At 42.3% G+C, this 16,714-nt stretch overlaps 1 long non-coding RNA gene across 1 annotated transcript; it reads right to left on the bottom strand.

Moving 5' to 3' along the window:
* Window positions 1–7,646: 7,646 nt before the first annotated feature.
* On the bottom strand, window positions 7,647–10,049 carry LOC146404024 (uncharacterized). The gene is made up of 2 exons (XR_014843966.1): window positions 8,483–10,049; window positions 7,647–8,383 (listed from the first exon to the last, which is right to left on the bottom strand). It is a non-coding gene; the product is annotated as an uncharacterized LOC146404024 (long non-coding RNA).
* Between the last annotated feature and the right edge of the window lie 6,665 nt (window positions 10,050–16,714).

Below are 16,714 nucleotides of genomic sequence, written 5' to 3'. Positions count from 1 at the left end.
GGGAAGTAGCTCCCCCCAGGGCATTGCCTTAGGGAGAAACTCTGGCCAGAAATAGTGATGAGTAGATGGGTGATTTTTCCTGAGCCAGGTAAGGTGTGATGGGGGTGAACTCAGGCACCTCGCTCATCTCTCAGGACTTTCCCAGAGTCCCACTGACCATTAAGGTCAGATGTGTGAAAGCTCTGCCTTCTCAGAGACCGATCATGGGGAAAGGCCCTGGCACAGGCTCCCCAGTTCCTGGCAAGGAGAGGAGAGTCAAAGACTAGCCCACATTGAAAGTGGCCTCTGGGGGTATGAGGGGAGAGTCCTGGTGTTCTGGGCTATCCTAGGTCTCATCTGACCTCACATAGCGGAAACTACTGAGGAAAAGTCCTTTAGAGGAGAACCTCTCCTCACATCTGCTCCAATTTCTAAAAGTATGTGCCATTCTTCCTCCCATGCTCTGGCGCACTGTGGTCTTACCCTCTGTAGAGAACTTTTGAGGGTTGCCACCTCAGCATGTATCTCAGTCTCCTCTACAGTTTTTACATAAGAATACAAAAAGAAATGAACACTAAAAAACAGCCTAGTTTTTTAGGTTCATTTTCTGGTCCTCTAAAATCTAACTCCTTAATTCAGCTCTCCTACGTGTCTAGCCTGAGAATACTGTCCAGGAACTTATTCATTTGAATAATCATTTCAGCCCATTGCCACATCTTTCTCTGTTCTGCCTCACTTCCTCCCTTTAAGAGGTGAATTGAGATCCTAGAGGGAAAAAAATGGCCTACCTAGGTGTGGTGACCCTTCCTGAGTGCAAAATATAAGAAACTTGTTGCTAAAGGCCAAGGTTCTTAATGTGACAAAAAGTAACGTGAGCCTTATACAATGAAATATTTTCAGCCTTAGAAAATCGTGAAATTCTGACATACTACTACAACATTGGGTGAGCATTGGATGAGCCCTGAAGATATGCTAAATAAGCCTATCACAAAAAGACACATTCCATTTATATGAAGTACTTAGAGTGATCAAACATCATAGATACAGAAAATAGAATTCTACTGGGGGGCAGGAAGAATCAGTTATTGTTTAATAGTTACAAAGTTTCAGTTTTGCAAGATGAAGAGAATTCTGGAAATTGGTAACAGTGATGGTTGCATAACAATATGAATGTAGTTTAAACAGCACTTTAAAAGAGTTAAGATGGTAAATTTTATGTTACGTGTATTTTACCACAGTAACAAAAAAAAAATTTATGTGGTAATGTGAATTTACTGAAGACAGCCAAGAAGTAATAAAACTAGGCGCCACTGAATGACACTAGGATAAGGTGTCATGTGTCATTTTGACAAGTACCAGGAGGAACATCTCTCTCCAGAGCTCTGTGTCCCTCCTTTGTACATGCATAAATCACTCAAGCATCATTTGTACCTCTTCTCTGAGAACATATTGCCTCAGACCATTCCCAGATTTTACCCTCTTCTTCTGTCAGAAAGTAGGCAAAGTCCAAACTCCCAAACTGGCCTGTTCCTGAAAGTCCAAACCCTGAAATCTGAAATCTCAAGCTTTTATTTAATCTGATTAGATAAATGCAACAAAACAGGTTTCTTTCCTATGGGAAGTCTCAGATGTTTAATTTCCTAGTGTACATTGAAACTCTTCAAGAGTTGAAAGGAGATGTAATATCGAACATTTCTTCAATTTACTTGACCACTGGACTTAATTTTCATGGAGCGTATCAGGAGTTTTCTCAGCTGAAATTTTTTTTTTTTTTTTTTTGCTTTTTAGGGCTGCACCTGTGGCATATGGAGGTTCCTAGGCTAGGGGTCGAATCGGAGCTGTAGCCTTTGGCCTACACCACAGCCACAGCAACGCCATAGCTGAGCCGTGTCTGTGACCTACACCACAGCTCCCGGCAACTCTGGATCCTTAACCCATTGAGTGAGGCCAGGGATCGAATCTTCGTCCTCATAGATACTAGTCAGATTCATTTCCGCTGAGCCATGACAAGAACTCCAAGAGCTTTTTTTTTTTTTAATTTTTTGTGGCTGCACTTGTAGCATGCAGATGTTCCCAGGCCAGGGTCAAACCTATGCCACAGCAGTGACCTGAACCTCTGCAATGACAATGTCAGATCCTTAACCTGCTGCTGCTGCCACAAAGGAACCAAAAACTTTTATTCTTAGGTCTAATATTATTACCAACTAGGTATGGCCCTGGACAAGTCATCCCACTCCCAGTATTTCACTGCCTTAATTTCACAAATGAAGGACAATAACATCTACCCTGCCACTTCACAGGATTGCTGTAAAGAAAGATAAATTAAGATTTCAAAATAGTATAAATATGGAGGAGTTCCCGTTATGGCTCAGTGGTTAACAAACCCAAGGACAGGAGTCTGATCCCTGGCCTTGCTCAGTGGGTTAAGGATCTGGTGTGGCCATGAGTTGTGGTGTAGGCCAGCAGCTACAGCTCTGATTCAGCCCCTAAGCCTGGGAACCTACATATGCTGTGAGTAGAGCCCCAAAAAAGATTAAAAAAAAACTTGAAATAGTGTAAGTAGGGAAGATACATGGTATTATTATGTTTTCCCCCTTTACTTGAAAGGTAATGTGATGAGTAAAGAGACCACTAGATTAGCAAGTCATGTTCCATCTTATGCCAATTACTAACCAGTGTGCCTTTGAGCATCTTGTTTAGCTTCTATGAGATTCAGTTTCCTCTTCCTTTAATGAATGAAAGAGTTAGTTTCTAAGTTCCTTTCCAGCTTTTTTTTCTTTTTAGGGCTGCACTTAGGGCATATGGAAGGCATTGAATCAGAGCCACAGCTGCCAGCCTATGCCACAGCCACACCAGATTGGGGCAGCATTAGCGACCTATGCCATAGCTTGTGGCAACACTGGGTCCTTAACCCACTGAGCAAGGCCGGGGATTGAACCTGCATCCTCACAGACACTATATCTGGTTCTTAACCTGCTGAGCCACAACGGGAACTCCCCTTTCCAGCTTTAAGGATTTTAAAATACTGGAGGTCTCTTATGGTGTAGCTGGTTAAGGATCCCTCGTCACTGCGGTGGCCTTGGTTGCTGCTGTGGTGTAGGTTTGATCCCTGGCCCAGGAAATTCCATATGCCACAGGCAAGGCCCCCCCCCCCCCAAAAAAAAAGAAAGAAAGAAAAAAGAAAAAGAAAGGATCTAAAAATATTATAGTGAAATCTCTAACAGGAAAGTTATATAAAATTTTGGAGTATAAAATATATTTTTAGGATTCAGTGTTTAAATATGTATCTTGAAGACACATAAATGGAGAATGGATTGAAGATGACAACTGTGGGTGCAGAGAAACTCATTAGGAGTCTTCTGCAGTTTAGGTAAGGGGAGATGGTTGATTGAACCAGGGTGAGAGCAAAGAAAATGGAAAGCAAGTGAGCTGGGCTTAAAAGTTTCAGCTGATCACCTGATCCACCTTTTTGTATTTGTTGTCACAGCAAACATTCAGATGATGGAGAGATGCAGGTCCAAAACTTTAGCATCAAACCAGAGCTAATCTTCCTATTTCCCACCCAGATTCAAATTCTCCAGTTTTATAACGAGACCAAGACTCTTTCTAGTGCAGACCACTATTTGGATATATGCAATGGCTCACAATTTACTCATTACACTTGGATATGCATGGAAAAAAATGTAGCATATTTTATAATTGAGCTGACCTGTACTTAAGCCTCTGTCCTACAAGATGTGGAGAAATGGGAGAAATTTTAACTGCCCAGTTAAAGTTCTCTCAGTTTTTTCTTCTTCCTTTTTTTTTTTTTTGTTCTTATACTGATTTCATAATACTCCAAAATACAAGACACATTTTTATAAAATAGAAATTCCTTTTGTGAGGGAAGAAATTAATTTTTATTTCTGTATAAGATGAATATACTATTTGTTTTATGAACGTTTATTTTATAGATATGATCACAATTTTAAAGTTAACTGATTTATTGCAGGGGAAAGAGGGAGCTGACAAGAATCTACATGCAAATGTAGTCCTAGTAGCATATGTGAACGGAAAGGTGTAAATTCGAGAGTTGCAAACTTGAGCAAAAACATTTTACAGGAAGAGTGAGTTTTGTTATCTAAGGAAAAAAGCTGAGCTCTTTTAAAAAGGGCTTTTGCAACCATGAGGACACAGGTTCGATCCCTGGCTTCGCTCAGTGGGTTACGGATCTGGTGTTGCTGTGAGCTGTGGTCAGCAGCTACAACTCTGATTTGACCCCTAGCCTGGGAACCTCCATATGCCACAGGTGCGGCCTAAAAAAAATTTGTTTTCAAAAAGGGCTTTTGTACACATATGCATGCTCGTGTTTTATGTGCATAAACAGGTTCCACCTAGAAAAAGCCCAATATATTAGAATCGAATTTATAAAAAAGATTAATAAGAGAGTATTGATTGACTTTTATCAATAAAGGGACTCCCTAAAGGTTTTATTTAAACTGCTTACATTTGGAGAGTTCCCTGGTGGCTTAGGGGATAGGACTCAGCACTTTCATTGCTGGAGCCTGGGTTCAATCCCTGGTCTGGAAGCTAAGATATCATATCAAGCCAGTGCATGCTGCAGACAAAATAAATAAATTGAAAAAATAAGCTGCTTAAATTAAAAAGTAATCACTTTGCACACCATTTTTAGCTACTTACTGAGTAAATGTAAGTACATACATATTTACTTATTTATTTAGGCCACACCTGGCATGTGGAAGTTGCCAGGCCAGGGATTGAATCTGGGCTCCAGCAGTGAAAGCATGCCATAGCAGGAACCTGGGCCACAGCAGTGACAACTCCAGATCCTTTAACTGCTAGGCTGCCAGGGAACTACTATGTATATATATTTATGCATGTATAACTTAACATTTATGCATGTATAACTTAACCTAGCTGGTACTATTTTCTAAGATATTTGGTTTTCTCAGTTGCTTCTTCTTTAAATAGCAGTGGTGACTGTGTTTTCAAAGATGATAACAATATCTCCCATCCCATAAGCTCTTTTGAAATGTGACCTGGACAATTACCTTTCAAGAGATGGAGTCCTTGTCCCCTCTCTTTGAATCTGGGTTGGCCCTGTGACTTGTTTTGACCAATAGAATAGAATGGAAGTGCTAATATGTAACTTCTAGGATGGAGCCTTAGCAGATCTGTAGTTTCTGTCTGCCTTGATTGGGATATTCCTTCTTGCTAGTCAGTTTGTTATGTAAGAGACCAGATAAAGGCCACGTGGAGAGAGGCCTATGGCGATCTTGATCATTCTAGCTCCAGCCAAATTCCTACCAGAACGGCCCAGCTGAGCCCCATCCAACCAAAGGAACCACGAGGAATAATTGTGTTTTTTTGGCCATACCCACAGCATGTGCAAGTTCCTGGGCCAGGGATTGAACTGTTGCCAGGGTTGCGACCTGCATCACAGCTGTGGCAAAGCCAGATCCCTAATCCCCTGCACCACAAGGGAACTTCCTGTTCTTATTTTTTTTTTAATTGAAGTGTAGTTGATTTACAATACTGTGTTAGTTTCAGGTGTATAGCACACCTGTACTTATTGTTTTCAAATTCTCTTCCCTTATAGGTTATTACAAAATATTGAGTATAATTCCCCGTGCTATACGTAGCCTTATTGGTTATATGTTTTATAAATAGTAGTATGTATATGTTAATCCCAGTCTTTTAATTTATGCCTCCCTTCACCTTTTCTTTTTGGTAACCATAGTTGTTTTCTTTTTTTTTTTTTTTTTTTTTTGGTCTTTTTGCCATTTCTTGGGCTGCTCCTGCGGCATATGGAGGTTCCCGGGCTAGGGGTCGAATCGGAGCTGTAGCTGCCAGTCTATGCCAGAGCCACAGCAACGCAGGATCCGAGCTGCGTCTTCGACCTACACCACAGCTCACGGCAACGCCGGAACCTTGACCCACTGAGCAAGGGCAGGGATCGAACCCGCAGCCTCATGGTTCCTAGTCGGATTCGTTAACCACTGCGCCACGACGGGAACTCCCATAGTTGTTTTCTATGCTTGTGAGTTTCTTTCTGTTTTGGAAATAAGTTCATTTGTAGCTCTTTTTTTATTTTATTTTATATTTTATTTTATTTTATTTTATTTTTTGTCTTTTGTCTTTATAGGGCCGCACCCATGGCCGCACCTTTTCTTTTTGGTAACCATAGTCGTTTTCTTTTCTTTTCTTTTTTTTTTTTTTGGTCTTTTTGCCATTTCTTGGGCTGCTCCCGCGGCATATGGAGGTTCCCAGTCTGTGGGTCTAATCGAAGCTATAGCCACCGGCCTACGCCAGAGTCACAGCAACGTGGGATCTAAGCCGAATCTTCGACCTACACCACAGCTCACAGCAACACTGGATCCTTAACCCACAGATCGAGGCCAGGGATCGAACCTGCAACCTCATGGTTCCTAGTCAGATTCCTTAACCACTGAGCCACAACGGGAACTCCATGTATCTCTTTTTAAAAATTTTATATTATTTATTTATTTAAATTTTTTATTTGTTTGTTTTTTAGGGCCGTACTATAACATATGAAAGTTCCCAGGCTAGGGGTTGAATCGAAGCTGCAGCTGCCAGCCCTAGCCACAGCCAGAGCAACTCGAGATCCAAGCCAGATCTTTGACCTACACCACAGCTCACAGTAATGCTGGATCCTTAACCCACTGAGTGAGGTCAGGGATTGAACCCATGTCTTAATGGTTACTAGTCAGATTGGTTTCCACTGTGCCACAATAGGAACACTTTTTTTTTTTTTTAAGATTCCACTTATAAGCGATGTCATATGATGTTTATCTTTGTCTGGATAATCTCTAGGTCTATGCATATTGCTATAAATGGCATCATGTCATTCTTTTTATGGCTGAGTAATATTCCATTGTATATACATTGTATATATAAACCACATCCTTTTTTTTTTTTGGTCTTTTTATGGCCACACCGGGCATACCGAAGTTCCCAGGTTAGGGGTCAAATTGGAGTTGCAGCTGCCTGCCTACACCACAGCCATAGCAACTCAGGAACCAAGCCTTGTCTGCGACCTACAACACCTCATGGCAATGCCAGATCCTTAACCCACTGATCAAGGCCAGGGATCCAACCTGTATCCTCATGGATACTAGTTGGGTACGTTACCACTGAGCCATAATGGGAACTCCCCAAAGCACATCCTCTTTATCCATTCACCTGTTGATGGACCTTTAGGTTGCCTCCATGTCTTGGCTATTGCAATTAGCACTGCTACAAACATTAGGTGTATGCATCTTTCTTTTTTGTTTTTTTGCCATGCCTGCCAAATATGGAAGTTCTTAGGCCAGGGATCAAACCCGACCCACAGCACCAACTCGAGCCACTGCAGTGATGATGTTAGATCCTTAACCCACTGCACCAGAATTCCAGTGTATATCTTTTTTTTTTTAATGGCCACACCTGAGGCACATGGAAGTTCCCAGTCTAGGAGTCTAATTGGAGCTGTAGCTACCAGCCTATGCCACAGCCACAGCAACGCCAGATCTGAGCCAAGCCGTGTCTTTGACCTATATGGCAGCTCATGTCAATACCGGATCTTTAATCCATTGAGCTAGGGATTGAACCTGCATCCCATTGATACTGGTTAGGTTTTTTACTGCTGAGCCACAACAGGAAGTCTGTTTTATTTTTTTGTAATTATTATTTCTTTCTTTCCTTTTTTTTCCCCACTGCCCCTGTGGCATATGTTAAATTCCTGAGCCAGGGGTCAGAGCTGTGACCTATACCAGAGCTGCAGCAACACTGGATCCCCAACCCACTGCGCCAGGCAAGAGATCCAACTCACACCTCCACAGAGACAAGCCAGATCATTTACCCACTGCGACACAGCAGAAACTCCTAAATTGTTATTTTAGGCCACTATGTTTTGAAGTGGTTATACACAAATAGTTATCAAAACATGGTGCTTTGGGGTTATCTCAGTCCCTGTAGGAAAGTACTTAGTCTTTCACCATTCCATTTCATTTTTCAAGAGGGTTGCAAGATATTCTATACCACATGCTCTTCTTTAATGTGATGCTGACACTCCTCCCATCGAGGAGTCTATATTCTCTCCTCTTAAATCTCCTGCAGTGCAGTGGGTTAGGGAGCCGGCATTGTCACTTCAGCAGCCCAAGTTGCTGCCGTGGCACAGGATGGATCCCTGGTCCAGGAACTTCCACATGCCGCAGATGGGAGTTAAATCTATTCAGAATCTACTTCTCTCTCCACCCCAACAATTCCAGTGTGACTGGATTAGACCAGATATTGAGTCAAGTTCTCACCTCCTAGTCCTAGGGTTTGGGGGTTTACTTGTTTTGTTTTTTAATTCATTCTTCAGGAGCAGGAGGCTCAGATTCCCTTCCAGCACTGGCTCCACCTTCAGGGTGTCATTAGAATATTTGGGAGTGTTCTGCAAGGGCTGTAGGGAGGGGCAGGTGTGTTTAGGGGTAGCAGGAGGTACTGCTGGCATCCTTACCTTAATCTCCTGCAGTTTCCCCAACACTTCACCTTGTTGTCAGAAGCCAGGCAATCCACCTTTCCCAAGTTAGTGCTAGAGCTCTCATTTCCTCCTTTGACTTTGACCTCATAGCTGCCCCCTCCAAGGACTCCAAGACAAGTGTACTCTTTGTAGGCCTGGTCTCAAGTGATGCTCTGATTTAAAAAGGGATTTGTGGACAATCAGTATAAATGACCTAGTTTGGGTCTAACTCCATCATTAGAATGGAAACTCAGTCATGTCTCTTTACAATTTTATTTCTTCATCTGTAACATTTTGCTGATTAATAAGATTAAAATGATTAAATGACATTGTAAATTACTGTAATACAAAGTTAAGGTAAAACAAATGCTAGTCATTATGATTAGAAAGTGTATATATATTATCTGACAATACCACCCAAAGCAATCTACAGATTTTTTTTTTTTTCTTTTTAGGGCAGCACTTGTGGCATATGAAAATTCCCAGACTAGGGGTTGAAATGAAGCTACAGCTGCTGGCCTACACCACGGCCACAACAACTAGGGATCTGAGCTGCATCTGTGTCTTACATCACAGACAACACTCATGGCAACGCTGGATCATTTAACCCACTGAGCAAGGCCAGCGATTGAACCCGCATCTTTATAGATACTAGCTGGATTCATTTCCACTGTGCTACAATGGGAACTCCAGAAATTTACAGATTTAACATGATCCCTATCAAATTACCCATGGCATTTTCCACAGAACTAGAGCAAATAATCCTAAAACTTATATGGAACCACAAAATACCCAGAAATTGCCAAAGCAATCCTGAGGAAAGAATAAACCTAGAGTAATAACCCTCCCAGACTTCAGAAAATACTACAAAGTTATAGTAATCAAAACAGTGCAGTACTGGCAAAAAACATATGAATCAAATGAACAGAATAGAGAGCCCAAAAGTAAACCCATACACCTACAGTCAATTAATCTTTGACAAAGGATGCAAGAATATACAATGTAGAAAAAGTCTCTTCAGCAAGTGCTGTTGGGAAAGCTCAATAGCCACAAGTAAATCAATGAAGTTAGAACACACCCTTACACCCCACACAAAAATAAACTCAAAATGACTTAAAGATTTAAATATAAGACATGATACCATAAAACTAGAAGAGAACATAGGCAAAACATTCTCTGACATAAACAGCAGCATTCTCTTAGGTCAGTACACCAAGGCAATACAAATAAAAGCAAAATAAACAAATGGGATCTAATCAAATTTATAAGAGCTGTAGCTGTAACTTTTACAAAGCAAAGGAAACCATAAACAAAACAACAACATATGAACTGGAAGAAAATATTTGCAGGAGTTCCCATTGCGGCTCAGCAGAAATGAACCTGACTAGTAACCATGAGGACACAGGTTCGATCCTTGGCCTTGCTCAGTGGGTTAAGGATCTGGTGTTGCCGTGAGCTGTGGTGTAGTTCACAGATTCGGCTTGGATCTGGCGTTGCTGTGGCTGTGGTGTAGGCCAGTAGCTACAGCTCCAATTCAGCTCCTAGCCTGGGAACTTCCATATGCCTCAGGTGCAGCCCTAAAAAGACCAAAAAAAAAAAAAAAAAGAAAGAAAGAAAAAAATATTTGCAAACACTCAACCAACAAAGGCTTAATTTCCAAAATACACAAACACCTCATACAACTCATTAACAACCAAAAGCTTTTGCTGTTTAGTTTTTTAACTTTCTTAAAAAACTAAAAATAGAGCTATCATATAATTCAGCAGTCCCACTCCTGGGCATATACTTGGAAAAGATGAAAGCTCTAATTTGCAAAGATACAAGCATCCCAATTTTCACAGCAGGACTATTTACAATAGCCAAGATTGAAGCAACCTAAATACCCACTGGGAAAGGAATTAACAAAGAAGATGTGGTATAGATACACCCTAGACTACTACTCAGCCAAATAAAAAAATGAAATAATGCCATTTGCAACAACATGGATGGACCTAGAGAGTATTAAGTGAAGTAAGTCAGAAAAAGGCAAAACTATATGATGTCATTTATATGTGGAATCTCAAATATGACACAAATGAACTATTTATGAAACACAGAAAAAAACTTCCAGAGAAAGCAAACTTTGGGAGAGTTCCCTGGTGGCTCAGCAGGTTAAGGATTTGGCATTGTCACTGCTGTGGCTCTCATCACTTCTGTGGCATAGGTTTGATCCTGGATCAGGAACCCAGGCATGCCGAGGGCATGCCCAAAACAAAGAAATATAAACAAACACCTCCAAACTTATGGTTACCAAAGTGGAAAGGGGGTAGTAGAGGGATAAATTAGGACTATAGAATTAGCAGATACAAGCTTATTATGTATAAACTAGACAACAAGAATTTGCTGTACAGCACAGGGAACTATATTCAATATCCTTGTAGTAAATCATAATGGAAAAGAATATGAGAAAGATTATATTATGTATAACTGAATCACTTTGCTATGTAGCAGAAATTAACACAACATTGTAAGTCAACTACACTTCAATTTAAAAAAGACCAAAAAATGTATATTAGCATTTTTTTTTATATTAGCAAATTAAAGACCCCAAAACCTATTTAATTAGAGAACTGCTGAACTCCGTTGAACCAGAGTTTTCCTGGTTGACACATCCATAAGAACACTTTTAAACAGCACGCCTATAGTTGGTATGAGAGGATCAGAGAGGAGATCAGGACCTGGAGTGAACACGACCCAGCTGGAACACGCACAGAGCTATGAGGTGTTCAGATCTATGGGATCACCACTCGCCTCGGAGTAAGGCCGGGTCATTTCCAGCTCCTGGTGCCCAGCCCCAGATGCCAACCGGAGGCTTCTTGGGCGGTGCTCCACTTCCCTCCCACCAAATGGGTACCGTGACTTCGTGCTCTCACTGTCGGGAACCGATCAGCACTTCACAGGCTTCCGGTCCTGACTCAGGCCTGATTTGCGGGAAGGTTCCCAACCGAGGTGGCCAAGACAAACCAGCGGGCGGGGCCGTTCGCAAACCTGATGACGGGGAAGGCCCGACACTTGCAGGCGAGAATCGAAGGCGGCGCGCGGACGAGAAGCTGGGCGGAGTAGGCGAGCGCGGGGCGGGATGTCGGAGGGCGGAGGCTAATCCGCCTCCTCAGACTTCCGGGAAAGCCTGCCGCGCCTTTTCTCCAGGCTTCAGGCCTTGTATTAGGATTCTCTGTTTGCACCGTTAAGACGCTGAAGTTGGCCTTTGCGCAGAATTCGTGTCCTAGAGACAGGCTCTACGTCAGCGCGCTTGGCCCATGGGCCCAGATTTCAGGTCTGTCTGGGGGTTCCTGCGCAACTGCTTTCGCTCGGTCACTGCCCCGATGGTGGCCCTGGGAGCCTGCGGAAACGGAGGAAGTGGGGGTTCGGTGCCCCCTGGACGCTCCCAGGAATAAGAAGGCGAAATCACCACGCAACGAATTAATTTTGAAGTGCGCGTTTTTATCATTTCATTAATGTGTCCATGTTTTGTCTTTGTAATGAAAATTTATAATCTCACCTTTATATAACTAGACAGCTCTTTTGATAATGCGTCTTTCTTTTCAACCATGCTCCAAGTTGTCTCCCCACTCCAGTTTGTATTGCTCTGACACTTTCAGTTAAAATTATGCCACATACACGTCTCATTTCTGTTTACTCAATGTTTTTTTGTTTGTTTGTTTGTTTGTTTAGGGCCGCACCTGCGGCATATGGAGGTTCCCAGGCTAGGGGTCCAATCGCAGCTGTAGCCGCCAGCCTATGCCAGGGCCACAGCCATTCGGGATCAAAGCTGCGTCTGCGACCTACACCACAGCGCACGGCAACGCCCGATCCTTAACCCACTGAGCGAGGCCAGGGATTGAATCCGAAACCTCATGGTTCCTAGTCGGATTCTTTTCTGCTGTGCCATGACGATAATTCTCTCTTTTTTAACCGTAAAAACATTTGAGGAGCAGCAGAGTAAGGATCGGGTTGTCTCTGCGAGAGAGTTGGATCGCTGCTGATGTGGGGTTCTATTCCCAGACCTGCTGCAGCTGGTTAAGATCCTGCATTACCGCATCTGTGGTGTAGATCTCAGCTGCGGCTCAGATTGGATCCCTGGCCCAGGAACTTCCATACACAGGGGATGCAGCTGAAAAAGAAAACAAAACAAACAAACGGATTGTTTTTGAAAAGGTAGTATATAAAAGTGATAAAAATATAAATTCACATAGAATATAATTAAATATGAATTTATATAAATATAAATTCATACAGAGAACACAAACAGATGGTTGAGGGAGAGAGGGGTGGGGGCAGAGAAATAAAGGAGGGATAGAAAATAAAAAATAAAAAAAGGGTTCCTGCTGTGAACTGCGATTGATATTATCTCTGCAGTGCCAGGATGCAGGTTCCATTCCCCCTCTATAGCACTGTGGGTTAAAGGATCTGGAGTTGCCACAGCTGTAGCTGCAGCCTAGAGTAGTTGGCAACTGCAGTTCAGATCTGATCCCTCGCACTGGGAACTCCATATGCTGTGGGGCAGCCAGAAAAGAAAAAAAAAAAAAAGTGTGTGTGTGTGTGTGTGTGTGTGTGTATATATGTTTAAATCTTATTTCATATCTATATGAGATAATGGGTGTTCACTACATTTATTTTGGTAATCATGATGTAAGTCAATCATTATGCTGTACACCTTAAATTTATACAATGCTATATGTCAATTATATCTCAATAAAACTGGAAGGGGGAAACAACTGCTAGAATAAAAAACAGGAGTTCCCTGAGTTTCTATCCGGGTGCAGTGAAAACAATCCAAGTAGGAACCATGAGGTTGTAGGTTTGATCCCTGGCCTCGCTCAGTGGGTTAAGGATCGGGCGTTGCCGTGCGCTGTGGTGTAGGTTGCAGATGAAGTTCGGATCTGGCGTGGGTGTGGTTATGGTATAGGCCAGCAGCTACAGCTCAGTTCAACCCCTAGCCTGGGAACCTCCATATGCTGTGGGTGTGGCCCTAAAGAGGTTTAAAACAAGAAAAAAGAAAGAAAGAAAAAGAATAAAAAACAAATGAAGACTGGCTTTGAAAATTCCCTGAGCAGATAAAACAAGTTTAGTTATACAAGCAATGCTTAATTTAGCTTATTTTATAAGACAAGGGAGGCTAACTTGTCCTGAGTCACTTCTTGTTTATACCTCTGGAAATCATAGGCAAAACTTAAATTGTTCCCCAAAATTAGTGTAAGGTAACCACCAACCAATTTCCTATCACTTAAGAAAATTCTAATATTGTAACCAATCATTGAAAAATAAGCAGTCACTGCCTCCTCACTAATACAAGCTTCTTTATAACAATACAGTTGTCCCTTTACATTCATGGGTTCCACATTCTTGGATTCAACCAAGCAAGAATCAAATAAATTCAGAAAAAAATATTCCAGAAAGTTCCAAAAAGCAAAATTTGAATTTCCTACAAGCCAACAACTATTTACATGGAATTTACATTGTATTTACAGCTATTTACATAACATTTACATCGTATTAGATATTGTAAGTAATTTAGAGATGATTTTAAGTATATGGGAGGATGTGAGTAGGTTCGAGGCAAATACTATACCATATTACATAAGGAACTTTGGCATTCAAGGATTTTGGTGTCTGAGTGGGGATCATGGGACCAGTCCCCCCCAGATGTGCAGGGATGATGCTATATCCCTTTCCTCCATGTTTTGGTTTGAGTGCTCCTGGTTCGTGAACTTTTTCATTCTGTGCACAATAAACTTTTGCTAACTACAACTTTGATGATTCATTGGTTTTACTTTTTTTGTTTTGTTTTTTCCTTTTTAGGGCCGCACCGGAGGCATATGGAAGTTCCCAGCCTGGGGGTCAAATGGGAGCTACACCACAGCCACAATAATGTGGGATCCTAACTGAGTTTGCAACTTACCCCACAGCTCACAGCAACACTATATCCTTAACCCACTGTGCGAGGCCAGGGACTGAGCCTGCGTCACATGGATACCAGTTGGGATTGTTACTGCAGAACCACAACAGAAACACTTCATTTGTTTTACTTCTGTTGCTGAAGTTTTGACAAAGTATACACAAAGAAAAGTAAGTTTTCTTTCCAGCTCTACCCTCAATTCTTCATTGTCGTGGCCTGTGCACGCAGGTTAGAAAGAAGAGTTTTCCAGCATAGTGAGGTGAAAAGAAAGAAGAGTGTATTGAGATGAGATGGACTCTGCAATATGATTATCAGATATGACTTCCTGATAATTAGGGAGAGTGGCCCCAGGTGCTTGGTGGTGTCTGTTTTTACAGCCCAGGGAGAGAGGAGGTCTTATGACACACCCATTGATTTGCTGATTGGCTGGGGAAAGATGGGGTCTTCTGATATACTTGCTAATTGGTTGGGGGCATATAAGGTTGCTATAGGGGCCAGGTGAGGAGTGGGCCATATACCTTTCCTAGTTGGGGGTAGGAAGGAGTAGGCCCATTTGCTCAAGGTGGGGGAAGGGGCATTACAATGAGACACGTTGGGCAATGATAAGGGTCTTGTCTTGGCCAGAGGTTTTGTTTTGTTTTTTTTGGGGGGGGGTCAATGCCCATGGCATGCAGAAGTTCCCTGGCCAGGGATTGAACCCACACCACAGCAGTGACTCAGCCACAGCAGTGACAACACCAGATCCTTAACTCCCTGAGCCACCAGGGAACTCCTTGGCCAGAGATTTTGAATTCTATCTCCTTGAAGAGGCCATGAAGCCCAACACCCATTCCTTTTCTCAGAAGCAAGCATAGTTATCAGTTTCTTGTCTGCTTGTCCTAGATAATTAAATATGTATATGTATCTATATGTGCATAAATATAGTTTCACCATTTTTCCTTATTCCAATACTACATGTTATACATACTGCTCTGAACTTGAATCTTTTTTTTTTTTTTTTTGCCTTTTTAGGGCTGCATTTGTGGCATATGGAAGTTCCCAGGCTAAGGGTTGAATCAGAGCTGTAGCCTCTGGCTAGGCCACAGCCACAGCAATGCCAGATCTGAGCTGCGTCTGAAGCCTACACCATAGTTCATGGCAATGTCGGATCCTTAACCCACTGAGCAAAGCCAGGGATTGAACCTGAGTCCTCATGGATACTAGTCATATTCTTTTCTGCTGAGCCATGACAGGAACTCCAAGTCCTTTTCAATTACTATATCTTGGAGACTTTGAACAAACCTAAAAATGGGATGGTGCCCAAGATGCAAAGTGTTTAAAAATTGTCCTACTATGGCTGGGTTCTAAAGCATTTCCAGCTCTTTGACAATAAAGGGAGAAGGCCTATACATGGGAATTATAGATGCTTTTCTGACCCTTGCCATGCATTTGGCTGTTTCTTTCCAAATGAAGGGAAAAGTTTGTTCTGTATTCTTGCTTAAGTTCAGTAGGATGGTGATGTCTGAGATTCCTGACTCATCCAGATGGATGCTGTTTCCCCAGTAGTGTGTATCGCTCTCACCCAAAGCCCCAGGCCTGGGTTGAATTACAGGCCCGTGCAGGGGCCTCTTTGAAAGCCAAGGCTGGGAGTTCCTGTGGTGGCTCAATGGTAATGAACCCAATTAGTATTCCTGAGGACACCGGCTCAGATCTGGTGTGGCTGTGGTGCAGGCCAGCACCTACAGTTCTGATTGGACCCCTAGATTGGAAACTTCCATATGCTGTGGATGCGGCCCTAAAACGCCAAACAAAACATATCAGAGAAAAATAAATAAAGCAAGAGAAGAGTCTGGCACCCATCCATGTGGATAAAGGGCAATGCATTGAGATTTAACACTGTACCTGAGGTTCACCCTCAGAATTATTTAATGTTGTGAATATAGATTTTAGTTTCATACAAAAATTTTAACAAGATGGAGTTCCCATTTTAATAAGCAGGATAAGACCCGGTGTAGTATCTGTGAGGATGTGGGTTTGATCCCTGGTCTCACCCAGTAGGTTAGGGATCTAGTGTTGCCAAGAGCTGTGGGTAGATTGCAGACTTGGCTTGGATCCAGTGTTGCTGTGGCTGTGGTGTAGGTTACAGCTCCGATTGGACCTCTAGCCTGGGAATTTCCATATGCCGCGGGTGGGGCCCTAGAAAAGACAAAACCAAACAAAACCTCTACCCCAGGAACTTCCACATGCCACAAATCTGGCCCTTAAAAAACCTTTTTTTTTAAATAAGAAAACTAAAAATGTGGGAGTTCACTGGT

The sequence above is a fragment of the Sus scrofa genome, chromosome 4, assembly GCF_054392235.1.
Source record: "Sus scrofa isolate SSC_HxYL_T2T_F1_AM1 chromosome 4, Sscrofa_HxYL_maternal_Yorkshire_Landrace_v2.0, whole genome shotgun sequence".
Lineage (NCBI taxonomy): Eukaryota > Metazoa > Chordata > Mammalia > Artiodactyla > Suidae > Sus > Sus scrofa.
Note: the sequence above shows the minus strand (reverse complement) of the source record. Positions and strands in the feature narration are given on the sequence as shown.